General features: G+C 35.4%; 1 pseudogene; it reads left to right on the top strand.

Annotated features, from left to right (window-relative positions):
- Positions 1–2,682: 2,682 nt before the first annotated feature.
- LOC149550544 (DNA replication licensing factor MCM3-like) overlaps positions 2,683–27,180 on the top strand; it is a 62,197-nt pseudogene continuing 37,699 nt past the window's right edge.

A 27,180-nucleotide genomic window follows, 5' to 3' on the forward strand; every position in this document is an offset into this window, starting at 1 on the left:
TAGAAAGTCGATTAGTGTGTAATTCATTTCTTTTTTCAACCCATTCAATAATATAATTCATCAAATCTTGCATTATTATTATTTTGTGCCCTTCTACAATTGACTTTGTATTTGGGTTTTCTTTTTTGAGCAACAATCTACTTAGGTTATGTGGACTAGGTGCCCTTGATCTGTTCCTTGTAAAGATTAATGTTGTGATTAAATTCTTCTATTGTGGCTTTGTTGTAGTATAAAAAATAGCACAAAATAGCACAAACTTGCGTTGTTTAATCATGCATCTTGTTCTTCCAATTTATATTTTAAAGTGAAGGTTGTGAACTTGCCATGTTTTTATGAGAGAAAAATCACAATGACTGCATTTAGGTAGAGCCCAATGAAGTGGGAAGGCCAGTTTTTGTGGGCCACAAGATGAGACATGTTGCCTTCATATTTAGTCCAGACAAAATTTTGAAAATGTTTGTTCGTACCAAGTGAAGTTGCCTGTGAGTTCATTTTCCCTATGTAATTGCCTCCAGTTTTCATAGTCTTCAAGTATCCAGTGCCTTAAAACCTCATTTTTTTTGGTCTACGGAAAGGGATAAAACATCAACTTTTTTTCTTAGAAAAGGTTATTTTGCTTTCAAAATTCGATTGGTTTTATCTGTTAAGTGTCCCTAGTTGTTCCTCAGCTCTGTCCTACATTTTGAATTTTCAAAAATGGACTTTCGAGTCAGAAATAATCTAACCTTAACCATATGTCCCTTCTAACATTTTTCTATTGGATTAATCAACCTAAAAGCTTAAAAATCTCCTCAAAATAAATATTCTTAATCAATTCATTGACCTCACCTAGTTTTCAAAATTAAAATATAAAGAGAGAGGTTAACGAAATTGTATAAAACACATGAATTAAAAAGATTGTTTAACCTTCTCAAGGTTAAGCAATCTTTCAAAATCAAGTATTTTGAGAGGATACATTAACCTACTAAAATCAATCGCTACCTATCTAAAAAGCATTCAAAGGTACATGCAAAATTGTTTTGAAAATTTCTTGTATCTTGAAAGAACACACCTATGATATGGACAATCATCTGCACATGTAAATGATTGCTTCTCTCATGGAATGAAATGATTGCAGGATACATGCTCAAGTGAAAGGAGATTGTAAAGTAAAGAAACTTAAAAAGGTGTGCCATTAATGTTCAGTAAATTTAAAATCCACCTTTGTTATTATCATCTTGCCCATAGTTTTCAATGATGAATTAGACAAGGCTCAGTAACTTTTTGACAAAATGCCTCAAAGAATTGTGGTCAAATGGACTTGGAAGGTGCAGGGAATTACACAATGGAGCTTGAAAAGGATTTAAGAAAATTTCAAGTAGATGCACTTGGCAGGTGTAAAGTAAAGTTCTGTAATCCTTTTCTAATATCCTCATTATCTATCAAAAAGAGGGAAACTTGCAACAAGTTATGAGTATTCATGCAAGATTGTCGGTGGAGAGTTGTGTCAACCTTCATAGCTGGAAATGTTTTGAAAAAATTCATTCAAAATTATGGAATTGTAGGCAATGCACTCAAAGTTTTTTAATTGCATCAAAGAAATGTCATTAAAGGAAATTAGAAGACATTTTAAGTGTCTTTGGATTGATGGATAGTTGTACTTAACAAAATGAGGAAACTTAGCTAAGGCTTTTAACTGTTTGATGAAATGCCTATGCTAAAGAATATTTCAACTCACTGTAGTTGCGTGTTTTCTTGAAGTGATATTTGTGAAAGGAATAGCCACTTGTTTTCACAGAAATGTTTACTGTGTAGGTAAAATGTAAGCTAAATATATTAGACCACACCAAAAATAGATATATCGAATATGTCAAAACCAGATCTGTTAAATTTGCAACAGAAAGCCATTCATAATCTCTATCATGTTGAGAAAGCTCCATGACTTGAAGATATTATAGACTTAGAGAATAACTAGATTTGGCCATCAACTATTGTAATAGCCAGAAAGCTAGGTCTTTAAGGTTAAATTGACACAGGTCATTTTAAATATAAATGTTATTTTCCTTTCTTTTGCTTTGGAAATTACGTAATAGTCCCGCTCACCAAATTCTTCAACATCAAAGGGAGTAGCCTATCAAGCCTCAAAATTTTGTTCTCAGAAGTATGATGGCTAGCTCTACTTATTCTATCAAATTTCATCAAGACTTGTACTAAGCTTTGTCTTTTGGGCATTGAAAGATATAGATGTTCATTATTGAGCAAATGGAATGCAATTCGAATCCCTACTAAAGGCTACATAAATAATTTTTAATCAATCACTTCAAAAGCTACATTTAATTTGGGCATACAACAAGCTTATGTAATTATTAGTTATTACATTTTCTCTATTGTTTCTAATTGAAAAAATGCAAAGAGAATAAGATGAGAAGACAGTAGATTTTCAAGAGAGCTACAAATATATTTGTTGTTTTACAATGAGTAGAACAAGCTACAGAAGACATAAGGGAGTCAAAATACAAAAACAGTAGAACAACTACAATATTAATCTTGTATATATTGTAGTCAAAATTTTAAAGTAGTAGAACAACTACAATAATAATCTTGTATATATTTTTTCAGCTCAGTACTATTTTGGTGTTTATAAGTGGGTTTTGGATCGATAGTTTGCAGCACCTCATTTTCCCACTGTAGGAAGCTACGGTGATGGATATCAGTGACGAAGCCAGTTTGGTGCACAAGTGCACTTTCATGGACTTTCTAGACCAAGATGTAAATTTCTTCTTTGCTCTCCTCTCATTTCATCTCATCAGCCTTTTAAAAGATTTACCAGTCAAATGTACTATGGTAGAAGCCATTAATGCATGACATAGCCTTTTAACATGTTTGTGGCAATATTTTGCAGGTGGGGCAAGGTGTGTACATGGACAAGATCAAAGGCATGATCACTCAGGGTCACCATCACCTACTTAAAGACATGGCTGATCTAAGGAATTTCAGCCATTATTTAGCTCGCAGGGTGATAAGGAGTCCCAGTGAGTACATTCAACCCTTATTTGATGCACTGTGGGAGGTGATAAGAAATGTGGATCCCAAGTATCTGCAGGAAGGCCAATAAATTTAAGTTGGTTTTGAAGGTCATTTTGGCTTTCACAAGCTTACTCCTCAGGAGCTCCTTTCTCCATTTCTTGGTACCATGGTTAGCGTTGAGGGCATGATCCCCCTATTTAAATTAGTTTGAAAATGCTTGATAGATTGATGAACATCAAATGCCCTTTATTAGCCTTATCTGTTGGCTATGACTATATACATTGTTATGTAAAGAATTGATACTTTTGAGTGAATAGTTAAAAAAGGTGTTAAAACAACAAACAGAGTTCACTTGTTACTATGTTAGAAGATTGGAGTTCTAAATACTAGGGTACGAGAAGGATGTTTAAAACACTGCATTCCATCTTTTTCTTTTGTCTATTTTATGTTGTTGAACTTGTGACTAGATGAAGAAAAATTTTGATTATTGTCAGGTTGTGTGATAATTTCCTTGCACAAGATTTGGTGTCTTAAATTGTTTTACCTTGCCCCAGGGATTCTACAATGTATGATTAACTAATTTCTTAACATGACGGCATCACTGGATTTTTGATATGTTCTCATTTGGTTTAATTGTCAAGGCCAACTTTTTAGCTGTGTTTTTGTCTTAGGATTGTAGGTTTTATACCTGTTTAATTTTGCGACTAAGATCAATTCTTCAAGGGCATCTATGTGATAGAAGTTGCCTATTTATGACCAATAGGTTCTTTAGTAAGGCCAAAGGTTGTTAAAAGTGTCCATTATTGCCCTATCATTGGAGAATTTCAAGGTCATGAATATCAAGATATAACATCAACGACTACCCTACCCACAAGGTCTGTTTATTCTACACAAGTAAGTATTCCATACATTTCTACCATAATATTTCTAGTGCTTTTTCACAAGGTAATATTTTGTGTAGTAGCTATTGATGTCATACAATTTTAAGGGATTAAATCAAGTTAATTTGTTAATGTTATGATAGGATGATCAAGGGAATCTCTTAGTTACTGAGTTTGGTATGTGCAACTATAGAGATAATTAGACAATATCTATGCAGGAAGTACCTGAGAACTTTGCTCCTGGTCAGATACCTAGATCAATAGATATTATTGTAGAGGATGATTTGTTGACACTTGCAAGCCTGGAGATCGTATAATAGTGGTGGGAATTTACAAGGCAATTCTTGGCAAAAGAAAAGGCAGTGTCAATGGTGTCTTCAGGTACCTTGCCTTTTGAATAATCAATCACAAGTGGCACAATTCATTCATGGTAGCCCCCTTTTAGTTTGGAACTTTTTTCCAATTCAGGCATGTTTGACATATTTAGTGTTCCATTCAATGCAGGACTATTATTGTTGCCAATAATGTGTTTTAGCTCAATAAAGAGATAAATACCCCTATTTTTACAAGTGATGACATAAAAAACATCAAGAAAATAGGAAATAAGCAGGATATATTTAGTCTACTAGCAAAGTCACTTGCACCTTCAATCTATGGGCATACTTGGAAAAAGAAAGTTGTTGTATTGTAGCTACTAGGGGGTGTTGAGAAGAATCGGAAGAATGGAACTCATTTGAGAGGGTAAAACCCTTAATTTCATACTTTCTATGTACTTCTCTTTCTAATGGTTGTTGAGCTCACGCATTTCTATCAATTTTGTTGCAGGGATATAAACATGCTGATGGTTGATGATCCTTCTATTGCCAAATCTCAACTCCTGAGAGCCATCATGAATATTTCTCCCCTCACAATATCAACTACAGAATGAGGGTATTTTGTTGTTGGTTTGACAGTCGTTGTCACCTCTAACCAAGAGACAAGTAATTAGTTTTTAGAGATTTTATGTATGTGCTTGACTATTATCTATATGTTTGTTGTTATTAAGATGCCTAGTTTGTCATGGCCATATGAATGGAAGATTAGCAAATGGATGGGGATCGAACCTACTCTAACTTCCTTCTCTCTAAACTTCAACTACCTAGCTATTCACTATTCTACTCCTACTCCTATGAATGGAAGATTAGAAAATGGATGGGGATCGAACCTAATGAGAGCTGACCTTCAGCCTCACTTCCACAGGTGCAATGATTCGAAGGAATAATAAACTAGCTTACCACACAAAGCTTCCCAACCAACCGCTAGAATTATAGTGGCCTAGTATTGATCCCTATCAAACATTTACCAATGCTACCATACAATGATCCATCTACTTTAACTTCACGTAAACAACTTCAAATGCAACCAACTTTAACAACTTGAAAGGAAATCTAACTAAGTGGAAGTAGAAAACATGCAATAACACCCAATGTTCTTAATCAACATGCAAATCACAACAATGAAAAAGAGAGAAATTTTGGTATTATCTTCACAACAATTTCTCTGACACTTTACAAATGAGAGCAAATGGTCTTTTATAGGAGCCAGAAATACAACGGACGGTGGAGATCAAAACAAGATCAATGATCTAGATTGGATCCTCAAAACCCCAATTAGGGTTTCCACCCCATCGGCCACCACCTCATTAATGGACCAATGAAAAAAGTGCAAAAAGTGGCAACCAATGAGAAGGCACCAAAATGGTGGCCAATCAGAAATAGACACTTGTCCTATTCTAGAAGAAAGGGAAATTCCCACTTGGTCTTACATCAAATGATATTCTAATATAAATCTTCCCTTTTCTTTCATTTTCTTAGCTATGGAAATGAACTTAGCTAGCCTTTCATTAACCTCTTCCATAGGAGGACAAGGTATATGCTTCACCCTGAGTTCTGTTGACTTTGCCATGCTTCTTGCTGCTTGTAGTATCCTTTCATGATCCTTCTCATATTCTTTTGCAAATCCAATAAAAGCATTGAGAGAGGAAAGGATGCCCAAATGCTTCTTCTTGATAGCAACCTTTCCTAACTCACCCAACCTCAATCCAAAATTTGTCTCATTGACATCCTCTTCTCTAATATCCTCAAAATCAAGTGCCACCCCAACATTGCTCATCATGGTTGAAATAGAAGTGTTGACGCTTGGGTTTTGATGTGCAACTGCCTTTTGTATATCCTTTTATTGTACCACCATTGGTATCAATTATTTGCCTCATTTTCAAGAAGAAGGGTGTTTTGGAAATCATATCCTCTTTTTCTTTCTCAGTGTTTGCCCGCTTGGGATTCTGTAGAGTGGTGGACCAGATGGCAAGAAGAACCAAGAGGAGAAATCCTTAGACTAGAGTGAAGATGGATGTTAGCTTAAGGACCCCTTGCAACTCTAAATGATTTGAAATTACCTCTACCTATAGCCAAGGGGGATTGTCTTTCCTTTAGTCTATCCTTCATCCATATCATGTCCGTTGTAGTGATATTGGTGTCGGTTATTCTCTTCATTTTTGAGAAGAAGGGAGTTTTGGGCATCATATCCTCTTTGTCTTTCTTAGTGTTTGCCTGCTTGGGATTCTTACTTGCACTAACATCCTCCATGCTCGTCACCCTATTACGGAATGGTAAAGTAATGGACCATAAGGCAAGAAGAACCAAGAGGAGCAATCCTTAAACTATAACAAAAGAAGGATGTCAACTTAAGGACCCCTTGCAACTCTAGATGATAAAAAATCACCTTAACCAATAATCTTATAGCGACTTTTCAAAACCTAGGACAAGACCTCAAGAACTCCAAATCCTCTTGCAAATCAAAAATTTATCATGCAATTCACCTCCAAATAAAATTTCCCAACCTAGGGCCAAAATCACAGCCACTTGCAAAAATCAGAATTTTATCTCCCACAAAATTTGGCCTCCATAATGGCTTCTACAAATTTTGGCCCTCCACAAAATTTACCAAGCAAGAAGAGTGCAGAACTACTCTTGCAAAATCACCAACGCCTTGAGAAGGAGAAGTGAGAAGTGAGGAAGGAATGGGAGAGAGGCCTCCTCTTATACCCAACTTTCTTCTTGGACCCTGGGAGAAAGAAAAACAAATAATTAATGCAAAATTATGCCCCACAATTAAATACTTAACCAAAATTAATTTTGCCATGATGAAAATTAACTTTTAAAATTGCCAATTAGTTCTAAATTGCAAAAATAAATTAAATGGTGCCTTGGAGATGTTAAATATTTCGATTTAATGAGGATTTAATAATTAATACGTCATTAAAATTAGATTTTGGCTAACCAAAAGCCATTTTTCAATATTAAATTACCAAGTTCATTAAAGGAAAAAAGTTTTCAAGACAATTTTAATTTATTAAAATCAAATTTTTGCAATTTCTCTCCAAATCGATTTACTAAGCAATTTTAGCTTTTTAACACAGATAAAATTATTTCTCTAGAGCCTAAAATCGATTTTGCAATTTTATTTCACCATCACAAAATTAATTTTCTTCACCAAAAAAATAATTAAGATTTTCCAACAGACCAAATTTAACAAAATTTTCATTTTTGAAAATTATCCAAATTTACACAATTATATCCAAATTTTCAAAAGAAAATGTCTGAGTACAAAATTCACAATTTTACCCTGCCAAGTTGAAATTAACTTAGAAAATTATTCGGCCTAGGGATAGAATTGGTGGCTCTGGAAAATCAAGTTGAAACCAGGTGAAAATAACCTAAGCCTCCCCACATTTGTCCTGAAGGTGCCAAGGCGTGAAATTTTCAAAAAATCAAAATTGTTGGACAATCCAAAAAAATTTCAAGGCAATCAAAAAAGGGGGGTCCCCAAAGATTTGGGGCGATGTGTGAAAACCTCACAACATCTTGCGACTCCACGGGTGAAATGTTCCTAAACATTTCAAGAAACAAGTAACTTAGAACAAAAATCTTAGGATGGCCTATCTACAAATCTACTTAAGGGCGAGCACTCAACAAGGGAAAAAACTCGCAAGTTGAAACTAAGCACTCTGACCATAAGTTACTCATGTGTGTGCAAATGATTTATTCTTCTCTCCACAAGAACTTGACAATTTCTCAGATCCATTAAACTTAGCTATTATAATATCCTTACTTCAAAAGCAACCTAGATAGAGCCCCACTGCTAGTCAAGCATCGATAGCCTTGATGGAGTTATCGTTATGGCACCACAATCATGGTTCTACCTTTAGTGATTATTTTTATAGCACCGATAGAGATGATTGCACACCCTTGAAGCAAATTCTATCTTTATTTTTACTTTGATAATAATTTTTCTCTTTTCTCATGATATTTTCTCTTTTTTCTTTTTCTTTCAATATTTTGTTTTGTTTGTAGGCAATGAAGCTTGTGGAGGGTTTGGAAGACCGCAGTGGTGCTGAAGTAGGCATATGATTTTTACTAAGTCCAATTTCACTTCAAAACATCAAGAACTCAGAGCAATTAAGTGTGAGTAGAATGTTGTAACCATGTCAAGGATAACTTAGGAACCTCTATCAAGTTAAACCCAAATTTAGTACAAGTCCTACCATAGACCAATGACTAAACACATCCTTTAATCTCTGAACCTTGTCAAATATACTCACGAAATGAACAAGATGGACTCCATTTTTTTACCAAAAATGTAAAATCTACACACCTCGTGCATGAGTGATAACATGGATCCCCTTTTGCACTTGCAAAGACGCAAAACCAAAATTCGCTCAAACTAAGGAAGCTAAAAGATCTCAAGTCAAATGACTTGATGCAAATCAAATTTAAGCTCCCTCACAACATCTAAACTAAACAACTGAAAGAAAACTACCCTAAAGAACAAAAAAGGGAACTACACAACTAAAAGAAAACTACTCTAAAAAACTGAAAGGGAAAACCTATTCTAACTATGTACAAAAGGGCTCTGAGTGGAGTCCTAGGCTTGGAAATAATGCTTGAGGAATTTTCCATTGATGGGCAATGGGACATCCTCTATAGTGAGTGTCTTTAGTCTAAACGCATTATCTCCAATGATCTCGGATATCTAGAAAGGACCCTTCCATAATTTGTCAAATTTTTCATGTTGTCCTTTTTTCTCATGGGCTTTGTCCCAATATAAGACCAAGTCTGAAATCTTGAAGGCCTTATTTTGCGCTCTTCTATCGAACCAACGTTTCACTACCCCCTAATGTTTTGCAAATTTATCTAGGGCTTCATCCCTTTTCTCATCCAATTGCATCAGTTGAGTCAACCTAGCCTGGACTCGGTCTTCATTCTCATTATAGTGTTCCTGTATGAACCTCAAAGTTGGAATTTTAAATTGGATCGAGAATACAAGATCTTGTCCATAAACCAAATGATAAGGTGTGTTTCCTATGGACTCTTTCACTCTAGTTCTATCCACCCACAAGGCATATCGTAGTTGTGTGTGCCAATCTTTTGGGTTCCTATCTAAGAGTTTTCCAATCAAAGTCAAAAGGTTCTTATTTGTAGATTCTGCTAGCCCATTACCCTGGGGATAATATCCTGATGAAAATTTTAAAATAATCCCATGGTCAAATGCCCAAGTATGAAATTTCAAAGAAGTAAAAGTAGAACCATTATCACATACAAAAGTAGAAGGACAACCAAACTTGGTGGCGATCTTTTCCTCTAAGAACTTAATGACAATCTCAGCAGTGCAATTCTTGAAAGCTTGGGCTTCTGACCACCAAGTACAGTAGTCAGTTGCGGTTAGAATATACCTGTGTTGTGCTAAGGAAGTTGAATTGATGGGACCAATGAAGTCAAGTCCCCACATTTCAAAAGGTCTCACCTCGATGATTGGCCGCAAAGGCATTGCTGGGTTCCTCTGTCTCTTCGTCACAATTTGGCAAACATGACAAGTCTTCACATGCTCATGAGTGTCTTTGAACAAAGTTGGCCAATAGTATCCAGCTCTTATTATCCAATGTGTTGTGGCCAAATCTGATCCATGTCCTGTTCCCCATTTGTCATGAAAATGTTCTAAAATGTTCCTTGCTTCTTCCTTTCCAATGCATCTCAAATATACCCCTTCATGATTCTTCTTGTACAACACTGCTCCTTGTAGCATATATTTTCTGCTCTTAAATCTTAGTGCTCATTTCTGCATTGGGTTCAAATGTGAAGGACATTGATGATTTAAAAGATAGTTGATTATGTCTTGGTACCATTCATTGGGATGTACCTCCTCCAACTCAAAAACTTGTTGTACAAGTCCAGGTCCTTCTGATGCCATGGTCTGCGCTAATTATTGTCCTCTGACTAGTTGCATTGGTTGAATCTCTATGTCATATTCCTAAATAGTGGCGACCCACTTGCCTCTTCTTTCTCTAAGTTTTCTTTGCATTAGCAAAGTCTTTACTACTATGTCTGGCACGATCGCGTGTACTTTTCTTCTCAAGATGTAATACCTAAATTTCTTCACGGCTTTCACCAAGGCATAGGCTTGTTTCTCCACATTTGGGTAGTTCAATTTGACCTCCTTAAAAGGTGCACTCATGAATGCAATCGATTTCTCTTCACCTTCCTTATTCTTGTGTTAGAATGGTCGCACATGCGTGATCAGAGGCAAAAGAATATATGTTGAATGGCCTCTCATAATTTAGGCTTACCAAGACTGGTGCATTGATAATAGAATGCTTTATTTCCTCAAATGCATTTTTCACTACTAGAGTCCAATCTACTTTTGCATCCTTCTTCAACATGTCATTCATTGGTTTCACAATCTTAGCAAACGCAGATATGAACTTCCTCACAAAGTTGATCTTTCCAAAGAAAGATTTGAGCTCTTTCTTACTACCTGGCATGCCAAGTTTGGAAATTGCTTCCACCCTCTCTAGATCTATCATTATACCCTTTTCTAAAATCACATGTCCCAGAAGTTTCCCTTCAGTAACTCCAAACATACATTTCTTCGGATTCAAAGAGATCCCAAACCTTTTACATCTTGTGAAAACTTTCCTTAAGTCCATTATGTGATCCTCTATGTTCTTTGAAAATCCTATTATGTCATCCATGTAAATGATAATACATTTATCTTTTAAGTCCTTAAAGGCATAGTCCATAGCTCTTTGAAATGTTGCGTCGGCATTGATCAAGCCAAAAGGCATCCTTCTGTATGCAAATGTACCCCATTTCGTGGTGAAGGTCATTTTCAATTTGTCTTCTTCTTTGACTATCACTTGATTGTATCCTGAGTATCCATCCATAAATGACATCATATTAGCTCCATTCACAATCTACAAAACCTCATCTGATGATGGCAATGGGTAATTGTCCTTTTTTGATGCTCTATTTAGGTTTTTGAAATCCACACACAACCTTATCTCTCTATTCTTCTTCCTAACTAGGACAAGATTGGCGACCCACGTTGAGTGTCTCACTGGGAAGATGATTCGTGCATCAAGTAGCTTCTTCACTTCTTGATATATCAATGGTTATAACAAGGGGTTGGCTAGCCTTTTGTCGCTGCCTGAATGGCTTACTCCCTTCCTTCAGTGGAATCATGTGTGTAATGATGGTGGCATCATATGTCTTCAAATCCTCATATCCCCAAGCAATCACATCAGGGAATTCCCTCATCAAATTCAATATATTCGTCTTCTCTTTAGGTGTGCAAACTTTTCCAATGTGGACAATCTTGGGACAATCCTTTGTTCCCAAATTAACCTTTTCACACTCATCATCTCTTGTAGGTTGATACTATATTTTGTCGAATTGGTCCATGTCAAATATTCTTTCTAATTTGATCATTCCTTTTGGAATAGTGTTGGTTTTTAGGCTCATAATTCCTTCTATGTCAATCTCCACTTCTTCATCCACTTCCCCATCTATGATCTGTGCTGTGAAGATATCTAAATTGGTCAAGAATTTAAGAATATGCCTATCATCTTCGAACACTTGGAAATTCTTGACGTTGTCTGGTACTGATTGAACCGATGCCAATTCCACTCTAAAATTCTTCAAGCCATCCAACTTTATTGGTGCTAGCAAGCTTGCAGTCTACACAAGGGCATTTGTCACCTGATTGTGTGCTCTATAGCTAAACTTGATGTTGAAGGCATCAAAGCTTTCTATCAAATCCCAAACTTGGTTTCTATAATTTTTCAACCTTCTGTCATGGCAAGCAAATTTTTGCTTTATTTTTTCAATTATTAGATATGAGTCCCACAGTACATGAAGTATTTTGGCACCTTTCTTAATAGCACACAACAAGCCTAGAATCAATGCTTCATATTTTGCCATGTTGTTGGTGCATGAGAATTACAATTTTTGCACCTCCAAATATGTTGCCCCTGTTGGGCTGACTAACTTGAACCCAACTCTGGCTCCTTCCTTGGTTTTGGAGCCATCAAACCTTAGATTCCATATTTCATTTCTTTCTAAATACTTTTCCTCTTATAAATTCTTCAACTTATCTAATTCATCATCTTCTTTCATTTCTTCATCTGGTGGTGTAACTTGGTTCTTCGTTTCTCCCATCACGCTACTTTTAGCTTCCTCAACTTGTTAAATCTCAACTTTTTGTTTACCATGTTGATTCTCATGTTTTAGGGCCCCTAGGATCCTTTTTTCCACTTGTTCTAAGGCCACTGTACACAAAGAGCAAGATAATTCTGAGTGGAATGCATTGTGAATTATGCACCAGTTGGGTAATAATAAGTCTCTTACTGGTGTTTGGTTACCCAACTCCATTCCTTGTTGTACAGTTCTAGTCAAAAAGTTCTTGAAGTTTTCAAACATGCCTTCACCCTCATCGGACAAAGCATCTAGATCTAACTCAATCAGGATCTCGGTGGAATCTTTTCCTTCGCTCATGATGTTCATAGTCAATACTTCTACTTTCTTTGATCTTTAGGTGCTCATATTTATTTCCACGAACAATATTTCATTTGGTTCATCCTTTTCTATGATTTTCAATCTTAACCTTGGGGTGCTATCGATTCTTATTTGATTTTCTAGTCCCTTCCATGGGAGCCACATGTGAGAGAAGTCTGTTGCCATATATCCATTCAACCTTCTAGCCCAATCTCTACCTAGGATCAATCCATAGGTATCAGCCACATCTACCACGAAAATCTCTACCATGTGTTCCATTCTTGGATCAGTGCCAACTGCATATGTATGTTGTGTAGCTCACCTACTACTGGTACTTTAGTTTTATCCAATTGAGTAACTCTTCTATTTGATCCCAAAGGCACAACTCCTAATCTTCTACAAATGTTCAAAGGCATAACGTTACTTGATGCTCCTGAATCTATTAAGCAATTGTGAAGCAATTTCTCGAACATCCTTACTAATAGCAAAAATGGGGTTGGCTCATCCTTTCCTTGGTAATACACTACAGGTGTCTTATGTATTTTCTTTGGCTTCACTCTGAAATTTGTTTGTTGAGCAACCTCTTTTTTCTTCACTTTTTCTTTATTGTTTATCGAGTCTTGATTCCTTTGAGTTTTTTGTTCTACAAGTGTTGATCCTTGAGCCACGTAAACTAGTTGAGGTCCCAACGGTCTATTGAATTCACTGATATCACCATCTACAATTTCCTATGTAGAACTTCCTATTTCTCTGGATGGAATGTCTTGAGATGAGGTTTTCATATTCACTCCTAGAGCTTCTTGGATTACATGCACTGGATTAGGAGGAGACCTCCCTTGAGTCTGTGTTGTTGCACCTTGAGTGCAGAATCCTTGTGATTTATTATCTTTCAAACTATCAAGGAATGTGTCTCTAATCTTCGCTACCTTCAATAATTCAAACAAAGGGAGACTAAGTTTAACCTTATTCAACTCTTCTATCATGCTTTGTCCTAATCTCTTCAACTCTTCATTGTTCACGACATTTTTTCCAGTCCTTCCTTTGCTTGCTTCTTGTGTCGACTGGACATTCTGCATTCTTTGAGTACCTTGATTGTTCTGTTGTGTGTTTTGTTGAAAGCTTGGTTGTCCATTCCCACTTCCAAGGTTGCCTTGTCTATATTCAGGTGCATCCCTCAAAGAATTCGGTATATTACTCACATCTGGGTGTGGAGGTGTATTGAAATTGTTTGGGGGTATGGAAGATGTGAGGGGTCCGTCATTTCTCTTATTATTCCTCTAATAAAATAGCATTGCTAATCGATTGTTGAAATGTTTGCTTTCCTCCTGTTCCTTGAACTAAAATAGTATCTTCCACAGGTGGGAAAGAAAAATTTGACCCATTTTCATATCCTTTCTGATCTACTACCTCATCAATTGGCTCATTTTCTGACTCAGGAGGAAATCTCCCTTGGGGTTCTTCATAAGCCTCAAATTTTGGTGGGAATGAAAATTCCTTGAAAGTTAGACATTGATCATATCCCAAGGAAGGGACAATCTCATACCCTATAACCTTAACATCTTTCTGGTTACTTAATTCATCTATTATGTTTTGGAACAGGTTAGATGCTCTCTTGAATTCTGCACATGCTAACTCTGAATGTTAATCTGTCTCATAGAATCTACAATACTTGGACATGGAGGACTTGGCCAAGAATATTCGGTCCACTGGTCTATTGTCTGCTAAAGCTTGATTATCAAGTGGTGACACCACATTTCCATTGTTTGGACCCGTATTCCAAGTTCTTCTCTGGTTGGACTAATTGTTGTATCCTTGGTCTTGTGACTGGTTATTACCTTGATAGTTATTGTTTTGGTAGTTCCTTTGGTAGCTACCACCTTGGTTATTCCTTTGGTAATCTCTATCTTGATAATTTCTTTGATATCCTCCTTGATAACCTCCACCTTGATTTAGGTAATTATTCCCTTGATTATTTCTTTGGGAACTTTGGAGCTGGTTGTTCTAGTTTCTCAAATGGGTGACTTCCGTAGATAGCTTCTTGAATTGGTCAATCAACTCTTTCATTTCATCATTTTCTTCTTGCGTACTTGTGGAGGAACTTGCTCATTGTAGATAAATTGGTACTGATGGTGGTTCTTGAGATAATGGAGGCCTTGGGTGTACTACTAACTGATTTGCAGGTGCTTGGTATGCAAGCTATGGAACCAAATTGTTTAGGTATCTTGCACCTTGGGGTTCCATTCCTTGTTGTCCTAATTGCCTTCCTATCTCAATTGCTTTAGTGTAGGCCTTAGTTAACATATTGGGAGTAGGATTTTCCATTCTCGTGAACATAGTCGTCTAGTTTTCTAAGGCACTATAGTATGCTTGAAATGCACCAGCTTATGTCATTGTGTAAGGGGCTTGCAATCTCATGTAAGCCTTATGGAAATGATCAGTGAAGTAACTTATCATCTCCCTATCATGCCTCCTTATGTCCACAAACCTTCTATGTAACTTCATTGGTGTGATGGGCATACCAAACTTTGTGAGAAAAGCTTCCTCGAGTTGAACCCATCTTGTTATTGATGATGTTGGTAAATTGACAAACCAGTAATAAGGTTCTTCACTTAGTGAATAAGGAAAAAGCCTGCACGTGACATCTTCCTCTTGAATTCTTCTATTGCATAATGCCTCTTGGAATACCTTGATATGCTCGTCTGTTGTACGATTAGGATCATTGACAAAAAACTTGGAGCAGAATACCGTCGGATTCTTTGGTAGATCATGGTATTGTTGGAATAAGAGTGGTGAGGCATTTTTTTAGATCCATGGTGGTTGAGCCATTGTTGGTTGATTGATTTGATCTTGAATTGGATGATTGACTAGGGTCTGAATTGGTGGATTAACTTGAGCTCAAACCAGTGGACTGCTTGGAGCTTGAACTGGTAGATTACTTGAGGGGCTACCTAAGTTTGAGGTATCAGCCACCCGATGATTCCTTGGTTTCTTGGGAGATTCTAACACAAGTAATTCTTTCTCTTGGTGTGATGTAATTCTCAATATCCTTTGCCTCCTATCAGATATCAATCTCTCAAATCTTTCGAGGGAAAAAGACCCAATCTTCCTATCTAGCTTGAAAATGATTCCAACTTGATTGTCTCTAATTTGAGTTCTCTTCAACAATAGCTTGAGCTTGTCTTTGTGCTTTCCTTTCTCTCTCAAGCTCCCTTTCCAATTTTCTTTGATGTTCTAACCTCCTTTGAATTCTCCTTTTGATAGCTCTTGCTTTTCTTTCCTCTTGATTTAGCACATCAATGGTGTTCAGGTACTCTCTAGTGTTCTCACTTTCCTCCCAAGTAGTTGATCACAAACTTGCTACAATGTGATCTTGAAGTGTTCTCCAAATTGCTCTAGGCTTATTTGATCTAGGGAGTACCATTCTTCTTCATAATTAAATGCCAAAAAATCCTCAAAATAAAAATTTTGGGCCATCCTTCTAGTGCCAGATAATGTAGATGCGACTTTTGTATCACTTACATAATATATTAGCAATTGAACATTTGATGCGAAGTATCAAACATACAATTTCTCTCTTGAAAAGTTATTACCTGTGTAGACATAAGCAATAGCTCTAATGTTCGTTACACCATTGGATACTCGCTCAATTTTATCGATGTGATTTGTTGATAATCACATAGGCGGCCTTACGCAAATTGTTGAGGATGACTTGGACTTTGGTGGGATGAAGGTGATGGTGGCTCAATTTGTGAAATGTGCGGAGGCAAATAATGTTGATGGTGGTGATGATGGAGGATGTGTTTGCCAATGGTGATGTTGATGGTAAAGTGATGGTGGTGGAAGGTGAGTGGATGTGTTCTAATACTCTACCTACTCTAACTTCCTTCTCTCTAAACTTCAACTACCCAAATATTCACTATTCTACTCCTACTCCTATGAATGGAAGATTAGAAAATGGATGGGGATTGAACCTAATGAGAGATGACCAGTGGCCTCACCTCCATAGGTGCAATGATTCAAAGGAATAATAAACTAGCTTACCACACAAAGATTCCCAACCAATTGCTAGGATGCTAGTGACCTATTATTGATCCCTATCAAACATTTAGCAATGCTACCATACAACTATCCATCTACTTTAACTTCACTTAAACAACTTCAAATGCAACCAACTTTAACAACTTGAAAGGAAATCTAACTAAGTGGAAGTAGAAAACATGCAATAACACCCAATGTTCTTAATCAACATGAAAATCACAACAATGAAAAAGAGAGCAATTTTGGTATTATCTTCGCAATAATTTCTCCGACACTTTACAAATGAGAGCAAATGGCCTTTTATAGGGGCCAAAAATACAACAGATGGTGGAGATCAAAACAAGATCAATGAATTAGAGTTGCCACCCCATCGGCCAATGAGAAGCTACCACCTCATCAATGGACCAAAGAAAAAAGTGCAAAAAGTGGCAACCAATGGGAAGGCACCAAAATGGTGGCCAATCAAAAATAAACACTTGTCCTATTCTAGAAGAAACGGAAATTCCCACTTGGGCTTACATTAAATGATCTTCTAGTATAAATCTTCCCTTTTCTTTCATTTTCTTAGCTATGGAAATGAACTTAGCTAGCCTTTCATTAACCTCTTCCATAGGAGGACAAGGTGTGTGCTTCGCCTTAAGTTTTGCTGACTTTGCCACACTGCTTACTGCTTGTAGTATCCTTTCATGATCCTTCTCATATTCTTTGCAAATCCAATAAAAGCATTGAGAGAGGAAAGGATGCCCAAATGCTTCTTCTTGATAGCAACCTTTCCTAACTCACCCAACCTCAATCCAAAATCTATCTCGTTGACATCCTCCTCTCTGATATCCTCAAAATCAAGTGCCACCCCAACGTTGCTCATCATGGTTGAAATAGAAGTGTTGACACTTGAGCTGTGATGTCCTAATACATCATTAAAATTGGATTTTGGCTAACCAAAAGCCATTTTTCAATATTAAATTACCAATTTCATTAAAGGCAAAAAGTTTTTAAGACAATTTTAATTTATTAAAATCAAATTTTTGCAATTTCTCTCCAAATCAATTTAGCTAAGCAATTTTAGCTTTTTAACACAGATAAAATTATTTCTCTAGAGCCTAAAATCGATTTTGCAATTTTATTTCACCATCACAAAATTAATTTTCTTCACCAAAAAAATAATTAAGATTTTCCAAAAGACCAAATTTAACAAAATTTTCATTTTTGAAAATTATCCAAATTTACACAATTATATCCAAATTTTCAAAAGAAAATGTCTAAGTACAAAATTTACAATTTTATCTTGCCAAGTTGAAATTAACTTAGAAAATTATTCAGCCTAGGGACAGAATTGGTGGCTCTAGAAAATCAAGTTGAAACTGGGTAAACATAAGCTAAGCCTCCCCACATTTTTCCTAAAGGTGCCAAGGCGCAAAATTTTCAAAAAATCAAAATTGTTGGATAATCCAAAAATTTGCCAAGGAATTAAAAAAAGGGGGGTCCCCAAAGATTTGGGGCGATGTGTGAAAACCTCACAACAGGTTTTAGCAGACCATGTTGTTGTTTGCATTGATGAATTTGACAAGATGAGCGATCACGACCCTGTGTCTAAACATGAGGTTATGGAGCAATAGACAGTAACAATTACTAAAGCAGGAATTCATGTATCTCTCAATGCACGATGTAGTGTGGTTGCTACTACAAATCCTACCTATGGAACTGTAAGTGTTTTCAACTTCCCAAGCCTTTCACACCAATATTTACCTCTACTCTAGGATTATAGGCTTTCTTTGCTTTAGTACTATTTACCCCTAGGTAATGCGTATTGCCTATAATTTTATACAACACAAAGTTGTGTTTTCTGGGCATATTTGATGCTAAATATGATCTTCAAAATCTCATTTGTGCAGTATGATCACTCACTTACTCCAACCAAGAATATTGGACTTCTAGATTCTTTACTCTCTCATTTTGATCTGTTCTATATTGTACTAGATCAAATGGATCTTAATATTGATCGTAGGATATCTGAGCATGTTTTATGTATGCATCATTATAGGTCTTCAGCAGAAGATAGTGGTATACATCTCTACTCATTGCTCATTGAATATAATTGGAATATGTATTCATGTTTGATAGTTGATATGATTGACTAAAATATTCTACAGGAATGGTGATTGCTAATGAAAATTCAAGAAACATGGAAGAAGATGAAGTAGAGACTTCTGCATCCATTTTTGTGAAATACAATTGTGTGCTGCATGGCAAGAAAAAGACCAGACATGTCAAAAATGAAATGCTAACTATAAAATTCTTGAAGAAATACATTCATTATGCTAAGAGTAGGCATCAACCTGTGCTAACAGATGAGATGATTTTTCTCAGGTTTTAAATTTTTTACGTTGCTTTTGTGTAAATTGTTTTATATTCTTATGTTTCTTTGTTTGCCAAACCCACATGGAAGTAAAAAATCATGTTCACAATTGTGTGCTAATGATGATAATTTACAGACATCAAAACATATTGCAACTACATATGTTAAACTGCATAATGCAGGTGTAGAAGCTAAGGTTTGTAATAAGTGTGCCTAGTCATTTTGAAATGTTTAGTTTTATTCCTGATGTTAGTCAGTAGTTTTAGAACAATCTGTTCTTTTTTGTACACTCTTGATTTAATCTTTTTAATGTTTGGGCTGCAGTCTGGAGGAGGCACATTACCAGTTACTGCCTGTACACTGGAGACTATAATTCATCTTTCAACTACTCATGCAAAGATGAAGTTGAGAGATCAGGTGAGAAACCCTTTAATTATAAATCCTGGGTTTTACACTACTGTAACCAAAAATGTCTTTTAGCCTTCTGAGGCCTTTGAAAAGATCACTTGAATCCATGTTCATCTTCTTTATAACTTTAATCATGTGGTTATCTCTCTATATTTTTAGGATGTATGCATATAGCTTTAAGTAGTTACTTTGCTTTTAAGCTACCTATTTTTGTCATTATTTGAACCAAAGCATCTCTTGAAATAAAGTTATGCCAGGGCAACCTTTGTGTGCTTGCAATCATAGAGGGCCTAAAATGTGCTGGGGATATTTTTCTTGTTTTTGAGTAAAGCCTAAATAAATTTTTGCTAAATCCAATTCTAAGTGACTCTACTTATTTTGTGGAAAGTACTTTCAAGGAGAGCTATAGGGCATCTTGAAATTTGAAAAATGCTTAGAAATGACTGAATCTATCCTTTTCATTTATTAGGGTTCTTTATATTCTGGTTGGGAACTTGCAAGGTTAAATTTGGACTGAGGCTTATGGGTCATAATATTAGTATTGCTTTTTGTGTCTGCTTAAATTGGTTATGTTGAGAATGCATATACTTACATTATTTTGAAGCTTAAAAAAATTTGGTGGGCATTTCAGAAGTCACATTAATGAGATGAAAAATAGGATAGGTTTTGATTTATCTAACAATTTATTGTTGCTTTCCAACAATACTTCAGACCACTCTCAATGCCGCCTTCATCTTGAATTGGACTTCAACTTGACTTCGTTACTTTATCTTAAAATATAATGCTTCCCTCAAGGTTCAAATTCCACAAGAGAGCTAGAAATGCTCCTCACAGAGGTCGATTTCAGCTTCGAGCTAGAAATGAGCTAACAGATTTACATAAACCTTCCACATTTTGCCTATAAAATCTTCACCTCTTTGTTGAAACATGAAAATTTCCTGTTTTACTTTTTAAAACTTGAACTATAAACTCAAAATTTGTTGTTTTAACTTCAAATCTCTATGCTTTAAATTTTCCTCTTATTCCTTAGGTGGATTCTAGTGATGGAGTTGGAAATGGTTGATGAGAAAGACCAGGATTTCATACACAAGCTTGAAATGCAATACTAAGGTCAGAAATTGGACAAGGAGCTAGAAGTAGGCTCTCAAGGAGGTTGGAATTTAGAAGGGGAGCTGGAAATGCTTCTTAGCTTGACCAAATTTTAGGAAATGAGCTAGAAATGTGGAAGGTTTTTGCCTAAGACATTCATTTGTCTAGAACTTAACTTGATTTTTCAATTGAATGTGCAAGAATCCTTAAGAATTCCCTTGTTCTATATAAGATTCTTAAACACTTTTTGTCTTTAACATTTTCATCTTTCTATTCCACTTGACTTACAAACTAAAGGAATTTCCACCACTACTCGTGCTTTCAATTTGACTTGGTTCATGATTTCTAAATTTCCATGACCCACCTTAACGACTCTCTTATCAATGTCTCCATGATACTTTGTGGGCAACTTGTTAACAACTTCCTTGGCGATTTGCTTGATACTTTCTACCATTTTCTTCCAATCCTTGATGAATCTTAGATCGTGGGTTAATGACTCACTCACTTCCTAAGGAGAGGACCTAGAGGCCAAAGCAAGGCCAAAGCAACTACCACAACTAAGCCTAAAATGACCATACCACAAAGCAAGTGAGGCGGTCCCCATTTCCAATGGGGAAATATATGAAAAGGTCACAACACTACTATTATACACACACCCATTTAGAGTGGTCTTTTTTTGTTTTGACCATTTTTTGGGCTCTTCCCTTACCTTTCTATTTATCGTTGTACTGGCTTAGCTATTACTCTTCTCAGGTTCACCCCATTCTTTAATTAAGCCCACTTTTTTCCTATTCTCTTTGCCCCGTGGCTATAGCTATTTTTCTTCATTCCCTTGCTATTGTACCTGCTATACATTTGGCTGCTTTTAATCTATTTCTAGTTATTTCTACTAGACATTGGTATAATTTCTTTCTTTAGTTGGTATCAACAATATTCAAGTTTTCTCATTTAACATGATGCAAATCAATGGTTCTAACTTCTTTTTTATTAAATCAATTTCCTGAACCAACTATCATCTATATTGTTCTCATGCATCTCAAGCAAGAGGATTTTATCACATGCTTAGTGTGAGGATGTCAATGTAGTAAGAATAAGATAAAGTAATCTATTTGGTAGTTAATGTCAAACATGGTGTTGGGGTGTAAGGAAGTAATAAGGTATGAACATTGGGAGAGATATGTTGGATAATGTAGATTACATCAAGTGTTAATTCTTTACATCTATATGCAATTTTCCTTTTTTCTTTAATGACATGTATGGTTGTAGCTTTTACTCTATAAGTATGGAGCTTAATTGTTTTTAACAGTACATAAGAGACAACACGTATAATAGTTGCTTGGGATATAAACTTGTCTTTGGAATGAGTTTTATTGTTGTTTATTTCACACTGATGCACACCCAAATCATTTGCAGTTTTGTAGTAACGAGCAATTTTATGTAGTTTGGTGATGGTTAAGCCTATCAATTGATTAATTATTTTTCTTTTTTAATGTGCAACTAACATTCTTGCAAAGCATCAGCCTCCAGTGACAGATGTACAAGGTACACATGGTGCCTCTTAGAGGTTTGAATAGGCCTCAACAATTACCCATGGGGGGCAACTCAGTAAGGAAGAAATGGAATGTAGGATGAAGTTACTTAGTGAGGGCAGATGACTTGACATCCTCTAGAAATGCAAATCGCTCTCTACACTTTCATTTGATACAGGCTTTTTGTGTAGTGCATTCTTGTTGATAGTCTTTCATATGCAAGAATTGATTTAAAATTTGGTAATAAAGATTCCAATTCTCTTACAATTTATCACATCATATTGAGGTGGGAGAAGCACTATATCTAATTTCATGAGTTTTTTCATTTGTGTATTCTCTTTTTTGCATTTATCTTTGTGGATGATATGAGCTAGTAATTCAAATTTGTGAAGAATACCACTACTTGCTTTCATAACAAAGTACACAAGTGCATCTATTTTTACCTTTTGTCCATGCAAGTTTTTATATTTTGAAGCCTAGCAATGATCCCTAGTTTGTGAGTACCTCATTATGAGAAGAGTTCTTCGCATTCCCATACTGAATTTTTGTTCTACAAATTGAGTGAGCCTATAGAAGTATTCTAATATCATTTATTTTTTAATGTTAATTTGTTGGGTGTGAAAATATTTAGATGTTGGTGCTTAATTGGAGTTGACAGTTGTTATGACCAGTATGCATAATCCCTGGAGCTTCAGTGATTCAGAAAATGCTCATGAAGAATGATATTTATTTCATTTCTAACAAGTTGAAACCATAAATTCTTTTATTATTTTTTCATGAATTTTAATTTTAGAAGGTAATAAATATTCTTGTCACTGTCCCATTGTTCATTGACCCTTACAAGGGCTTTGTGATTTGCTATAATTGGGGCTTTCTTTTTTTTTGACAGCGAGTTGTATAAATTGCACAAAGAACTTGTTTTTGGTAGTGTTATCACGGAAGCTGAATTTTGGTCTACAAGAAAGGTTTGGAGAATTTAAGTTTGGCTATGAATATTTGCATGTTTCTGTGATTTTTAATCTTTGTCTTGCAGTACATGAAATTGACTTATATTATCATGTAGTGGCTTTTAAATTATCTTATTTTGAGTCATTTTTATTTTGGAATAATTAGCATTTCTTTTAATCATGTTTTATGAATGGCCATGTTCCCACTGTAGAATGATAATGGCATTTGTGTGCAGAGTATGCTAGAGGAAGGAGCATTCACAGGCACAAAGCAATAGACTGGATTAAAAAGTGCAATGCTTGCAGATGTCCAACCAATGACTGAAGGTCGTGTATAACATTTGCTTTCAATATGCTTCTATGATCTTTATATTCTTGCAATTTTTGCTCAACTGCATTTTTTTCAACCTCCTATTACATTTTTGGTAGAGAGGAATTGATGTACATTGCGACTATTATGATTGTAAATGCATCATTTTAGATTTTTCTCAACATTTGTGTAGGAAAAAAGATGAGTAAATTTTTTTAATGTCCTTGAAGAAAATGACTTATCATTGTTTCTCATTAAATCATAATTGGCATGTTTGCTTCTTGTAAATTTTACACTTATTTTATAAGAAGAGTCTCCTTGATGAACAATTTTGCAGAGAGTTCTAAGTGCAAGTTTTACCTCTGAAATTTTTCTATCTTTATATTTGATTGCTTTTACAGAAAATAGAGTGACGTTTAACCTCACACCAAAGATAATTCACTAGGTAATAAAGTTTTTTCTCTCTTCTCAATGTTTTGCAATTAAAAGTTTATCAATATGACTACCTTTGTTTCTGTTGTAAATGTTAATTTCCAGTGTTTTGTTATGAAACTGATTTTCATGATTCTAGAAATGTGAAATATCCCAAACTAGGATATTACTTGAAATCTGATTTGGGTTCTCAATTTGTGTCGTATCTTGCTTAAAGGAAATATAGATCTCCAATGAAATAAGTGATTACAAACACAAATCTATTGCTAATGATTCTAATATGAATCATGCATCATTGTTACATCAAATATATTGTTTTTAGTATGTTATAATGGTAGAACATGCATAAATTTTCCTTGGGAACCTATTTAAAACAGTTCATATGCCTTGTGTATAAAAACTATTTAAATGTTCCTATTGGTCTTTTTTAGGCATTCTATAAAACAGTTCACATGCCTTGCATATGATTTGATATTTCACATGCATCTTGCACTCTCATCTGGCTGATGATGGATTATAGATAGTGATTTGAAATGATGATGCAAAATGTCAAATCATACGCAAGGCATGTGAACTGTTTAATAGAATGCCTAAAAAAAAATTACACCCGGGCGTTGGTTGAAATTTTGACCGATGCTTGGTATTTTTCTACCAGCATTGGTCAAAATTTCGACCAATGCCTGGGTGCTTTCCACCATCATTGGCCAAAATTTTGACCAACACTTGGGTGTTTTCCACCAAGCCTTGGTCAAAATTTTGACCAACACTTGGTGGTTTTCGACCAAATTTTGACCAATACCTAACCAAGCATTGGTCAAAATTTTAACTAATGCCTGGTGGAAATTGCACTAGGGGCTCTGGAAAGTTTTCAACCAATGGATTGGTCAAAATTTTGACCAAACAGTATGTTGGTCGAAATTTTGACACAAATTTTTTTGACCAATTGGTTGGTCCAAATTTTGACCAACTTGGGTCAAAATTTTGACCAATAATGGTTGAAAAATGAGCCCAAATGTACTAGTGTAGGGGTTAAGGTTAAATGGGATTTAATGCTCCTATGTCGGCCTTCTCTAGGAGTTATTTTCCTAGATCTCTATACAAGGAAGCCTTCTTCCCTCATTTTGACATCCACTATTCTATGAGGAAAGTTCATATCTCTTTTTTATCCACGCATATCTACAAGTGATCTACTTTTATATGAGATAGAAGCTACATTTTATGAAGTGTATCCACCTACATGAAGTGAAGTGTGCCCCGAGGTAAGATTGTGCCCTGCCAACAAGGTCAAAGTTGACCTCCCTTCAAAAAGACAAAACATTTCTAGATTTTCTTCATCTTGACATTTCTAGTCCAATAAAGGTTGTAGGTTTTCCAAAAACTACATATAGACATCAGAAAATATCTTTTTCCAAATTCAAGGTTCGTATTTGTCTTTTATTTATTTAAGGATTTAAGCACATACTCTCCCACAATAGAAAGATCATATAACCTCCTTTCTCCCTATTTTCCATCACTTGATCCATTTCTACATTGAACACTTTCTTGTGCTTAAACAATTTGGATCATTCCTTTTGGAAATTAGTGTTGTAGAAGACGTAATAGATGCTCCTCAGTATTCCTATTTTATGACACAAAACTCAAGGTAGGATCTAACCACTTGGGTCCTCCCTTTCCTTCATCCAATAACTTGGAATCTATATTTTGCATTAAACTAAACTTTTCATGAAAACAATACCTGATTTTTTAAGATTGGGACCTATTTCAGGACTCTAAGAGACTCTCAGATGTTTTAGGACTTGGTTAGCAAGGACTTAGTGTGTTCCTACTAGCCTAATGAGGTACATAGTGTGTCCCTACTTGTCAATTATTTTGGTTCCGCTTCTCAAGTTTTGAATTTGGGTTAATCCAAGGTGCAAAATTAGAAGTACAATCACCCTGCTCAAGAAAGTTTATTCCAAACCATTTATAAGCATGTAGTGACTCTCATGTTTGTAGTCTGTACCTTGTCTATTTTTTATTTGAGAGATACTTGATACTCTTATTATACGTACTTTGAGATGACTTGAGGGTTAGATGATATACTTTGATTTAGTATCATAGATGCTATACTGCTATGTTGTTCAGTAAATCGTATTTGCTTGTTCATGCCATTTTGAGAGGATAATAGGTCTATGATGATATCTGATTATCTGGTATTTGGACATATCTCTGATTTTATCATGTGATGGATTTTATGCTATGGTTATTTACTTCATTCTTGTCTCCTTATAATTTATGCGAATGCGAGTGATGTAAATGGATTATTTAGGTATAATTGAATAAACGGTTAAATTAGTTGTTTAATGCATTTATCGCTATGGCTATGTTATTATATGCAATTGCACTTGATCGTGTGTTTTAGTGTGTAGGAATTATATCCTTGGCAGTGAAACATGGAGTTAGTGATTCAACTATTCATATTTTACCAATGTTGTCCATGTATGGTCAAGGTATCCTTATTTTAATTGTTTAATTAAACCTTTTGGTGATTATTAAATATGAACTCATCTACATTATGTGTTTAGACCAATGAGTGTGTATGTGCATTTAGAAGTTTGCATTGTCGCAAAAGTTGTTAATGGTTTTTCTATGATTTTGAGTTTTTGAGCTTTAAATCTTCCTAAATTTAATTTATGGCAGCTTTACCTTAGGTGAATTCCCATTACGAGGAATAACCTATTTTTATTTCGATCGAATCGAAATCTAGCTAGTCTAACTAGCTATTTCCTCTAATTGACTATTCACTCAAAAAGTGAATAAATATTGAAAAAGGGATTTTTTTTCTCACTTTTCAATTTTACAATTTAGAAATTGAAGAGCTTTTCTAAAATCCTTGTTTTGAAGGATTGATTTTTTGCTTGTTCTGAGAGCTATGAGCGTGAGATTTTTGTGAGATCAGTCTCATTGGATCTAGCTCGGGGAGACCTTGCTTTGCTATCACTTTTGGCAGTATCAGCGGGTTATTTATTTTATCAGGCTGATTTAAGTTTCTGCCCCTTTTGCTGTCAGGTAGGGATTTCTCGTTTTCTTGTTTTTGCTTTGTTTCAACTTCTATTTCTGGTAGCAATTTGTTAGGAGGCTGAGAACTAGTGTTCCCCTACATTTTTAGTTGTTGGTTCTACTCGGTTAGTCAAGTATGAACATTTTCCCTATTTTTGGGATGGGGATTTGGGGTTTCACACCATTATGCTATCTATTTTTGCATACAATGTCCAAACCCAAATATTATTAGATTTTTGAGGGTTTTGTACCCAAAGACCAAATGGGTTTTAATTTCA

This window comes from Cupressus sempervirens, chromosome 7 (assembly GCF_028749045.1).
Source record: "Cupressus sempervirens isolate cs-2001-9-10 chromosome 7, ASM2874904v1, whole genome shotgun sequence".
Classification (NCBI taxonomy): Eukaryota; Viridiplantae; Streptophyta; class Pinopsida; order Cupressales; family Cupressaceae; genus Cupressus; species Cupressus sempervirens.